The 3,524-nt window shown below is 44.2% G+C and overlaps 1 long non-coding RNA gene across 1 annotated transcript; it reads left to right on the forward strand.

Annotated features, from left to right (window-relative positions):
* Positions 1-2,882: 2,882 nt before the first annotated feature.
* Positions 2,883-3,229, forward strand: LOC142187956 (uncharacterized). Its single transcript, XR_012712625.1, has 3 exons — positions 2,883-2,911; positions 2,972-3,003; positions 3,162-3,229. It is a non-coding gene; the product is annotated as an uncharacterized LOC142187956 (long non-coding RNA).
* Positions 3,230-3,524: the final 295 nt, after the last annotated feature.

Below are 3,524 nucleotides of genomic sequence, written 5' to 3' on the forward strand. Positions count from 1 at the left end.
ACAGGATGCCGATGCAGTGCACCAAACGCGTTGTCTTTATGCCTAATAAAATTGCTTAACCAGATCAGCACCAGTGACCCTTAATTCTTCTTGGAGATTCTGCTCCTGTTCTTTGGATATTATCCGTTGTTCTTATCCATCACAGATACAGATGTTTGATGTTTTTTTGCATTTATCCCCATGTAAAGACTTCCGATGAAAGTGTCGGTCATATTTTTTACATTATAGATAATTGGATCAAACAAGGTTGGGGGAGGGGCTACATCTTTATCCGTTACTCTACTACTGTAAATATCCGTTGTTCTTATCCTATGAGGGTGTCAGCATTGGATCCTAATAACAGTAGTCTGAACATACTCTTATCCCTAGCCTATAACTCTGATCCATTCTCATCCACTGTAGGTCTCCTTCATTATGTGTTGTGATGGCGACAAGAGGCGTAACCTCAAGATCCTGGGCCCCAATGCAATCTGTAATGTGGCCCCAATTTACCATGTGCTATCTATAATACTCATCACTTCTTATGTTTTAGAGAGAGCTTTGACCCCCCCAGGCTCCAGTTTGCTGCACCCCTTATGGTGACGTCATGTGATCGTGGTCAGTCTGTGCTGTGTTTGTCATAGAGGTGGATATAAAGGAGCTCTCTGTATAAACATAAGGCTTCTCTCTATATACAGGCCACTATCCGGGCACCACATCATACATTACAATATATAGTAGAGTATACAGTATACAGGTTCCAGGACCCAGTATACAGTGTCCATATTAGGACATCCTCAGATATCAGAGTCAAACATCAGATTAATGCTAGTTTACAGCTCTGATACCTGACTTCTGACATCTGATTTGTCTGACACCTGACTCTGACCCTGATACCTGACCCTGATACCTGACCCTGATACCTGACCCTGATACCTGACCCTGATACCTGACTCTGACACCTGACCCTGATACCTGACCCTGATACCTGACCCTGATACCTGACCCTGATACCTGACCCTGATACCTGACCCTGATACCTGACTCTGACACCTGACCCTGACACCTGATTCTGACAACTGACTCTGATACCTGACTCTGACATCTGACTCTGATACCTCATTCTGACAACTGACACCTGACTCTGATACCTGACTCTGACAACTGACACCTGACTCTGATACCTGACTCTGATACCTGACTCTGACACCTGACTTCTGACTCCATCAGAGATCAGACTCAGACATCACATACAAGCCAGCACATACACTATACCTGCTAATGATTGGCCAGGATTACAGAGCCCCCTGCAGGAGTAGAAGATACAGTGTATATAGCAGCTGCAGGCTGAGAAACTCAGATGAGACCTGATACCTGACTTGTGACTCTTTCAGAGGTCAGACTCAGACATCACATATACAAGCCAGCACATACAATGGTGGAAACTTATCAAGTGAAATGCTCCAGAATTCTAGTATCATTTTCACCAAATACACCCTGTAACATGTTGGGCACCACATTTATCAAGTGTTTTAAATACTTTTAAAACTTGTGAAAAAAGGGGCGTAGACTCACAGTAAAGGGGCGGGACCTACAACATTGTGCTACAAAAATTCACCAATAAGCTCCAAAGAACCTCAACTAATATTCCATAGGAGACCCTGCTGCAGATTTTACCAAAAAATCATCAGCGAGAAAAGTCCTGCACAAAGTAGAGGAGGAGCAGAGCTGATTGGATGAGACTCTTGCAGTAATTGTCATTGACAGCATCTCCACCAATCAGAGCTTCTGAGGGAGGTAACTTCATAAAGCTGCTGAAGTCTGGAACGTTCCTGTACCTGCTGTAAGTGCCACAGATAATGGTCAAATATACATTTTTACTATGTTGTGCATTTGCATGTGTACAATGAACTGTGTGTGCAGATTTATCTGCTGCACCACTATATACATGTGTGATATTACTGTGAATGTCTGCTTAGGTATACTGATCTCTGTAGATCAGGGGTGCCCAATACGTCGATCGCGATCTACTGGTCGATCACGAAGGACATATGGGTCGATCACGGGATTGTTGTCTGCTTGTTGACAGCGCAGGATGAGAATCATCTTCGGACACTGGCAGGCCGGGACCTTGCACTCGTACAGCAGATAAATCTGCACACACAGTTCATTGTACACATGCAAATGCACAACATAGTAAAAATGTATATTTGACCATTATCTGTGGCACTTACAGCAGGTACAGGAACGTTCCAGACTTCAGCAGCTTTATGAAGTTCCCTCCCTCAGAAGCTCTGATTGGTGGAGATGCTGTCAATGACAATTACTGCAAGAGTCTCATCCAATCAGCTCTGCTCCTCCTCTACTTTGTGCAGGACTTTTCTCGCTGATGATTTTTTGGTAAAATCTGCAGCAGGGTCTCCTATGGAATATTAGTTGAGGTTCTTTGGAGCTTATTGGTGAATTTTTGTAGCACAATGTTGTAGGTCCCGCCCCTTTACTGTGAGTCTACGCCCCTTTTTTCACAAGTTTTAAAAGTATTTAAAACACTTGATAAATGTGGTGCCCAACATGTTACAGGGTGTATTTGGTGAAAATGATACTAGAATTCTGGAGCATTTCACTTGATAAGTTTCCACCATTGTATGTGCTGGCTTGTATATGTGATGTCTGAGTCTGACCTCTGAAAGAGTCACAAGTCAGGTATCAGGTCTCATCTGAGTTTCTCAGCCTGCAGCTGCTATATACACTGTATCTTCTACTCCTGCAGGGGGCTCTGTAATCCTGGCCAATCATTAGGTGGCATAGTGTATGTGCTGGCTTGTATGTGATGTCTGAGTCTGACCTCTGATGGAGTCAGAAGTCAGGTGTCAGAGTCAGGTATCAGAGTCAGGTGTCAGTTGTCAGAGTCAGGTATCAAAGTCAGGTGTCAGTTGTCAGAGTCAGGTATCAGAGTCAGGTGTCAGAGTCAGGTATCAGAGTCAGGTGTCAGTTGTCAGAGTCAGGTATCAAAGTCAGGTGTCAGTTGTCAGAGTCAGGTATCAGAGTCAGGTGTCAGAGTCAGGTATCAGAGTCAGGTGTCAGTTGTCAGAATGAGGTATCAGAGTCAGAGTCAGGTGTCAGGTGTCAGAGTCAGGTGTCAGTTGTCAGAATCAGGTGTCAGAGTCAGGTGTCAGGGTCAGGTGTCAGGGTCAGGTGTCAGGGTCAGGTATCAGGGTCAGGTATCAGGGTCAGGTGTCAGAGTCAGGTGTCAGACAAATCAGATGTCAGAAGTCAGGTATCAGAGCTGTAAACTAGCATTAATCTGATGTTTGATTCTGATATCTGAGGATGTCCTAATATGGACACTGTACCAGTAATGAACGTCGTACCCCTTATAGTGACGAGTCATGTGATCGCGGTCATTCTGTGCGTTGAAATGAAATGTGTATCATGATGGTGGATACAGAGGGAGCCCTGTATATACAGATTCGGATGTCCCGCTGGTATATATCCTATAGTATCAGCTCTGTGTATACATGAGGCTTCTCTCTATATACAGGTCA

The sequence above is a fragment of the Leptodactylus fuscus genome, unplaced genomic scaffold (genome assembly GCF_031893055.1).
Source record: "Leptodactylus fuscus isolate aLepFus1 unplaced genomic scaffold, aLepFus1.hap2 HAP2_SCAFFOLD_351, whole genome shotgun sequence".
Classification (NCBI taxonomy): Eukaryota; Metazoa; Chordata; class Amphibia; order Anura; family Leptodactylidae; genus Leptodactylus; species Leptodactylus fuscus.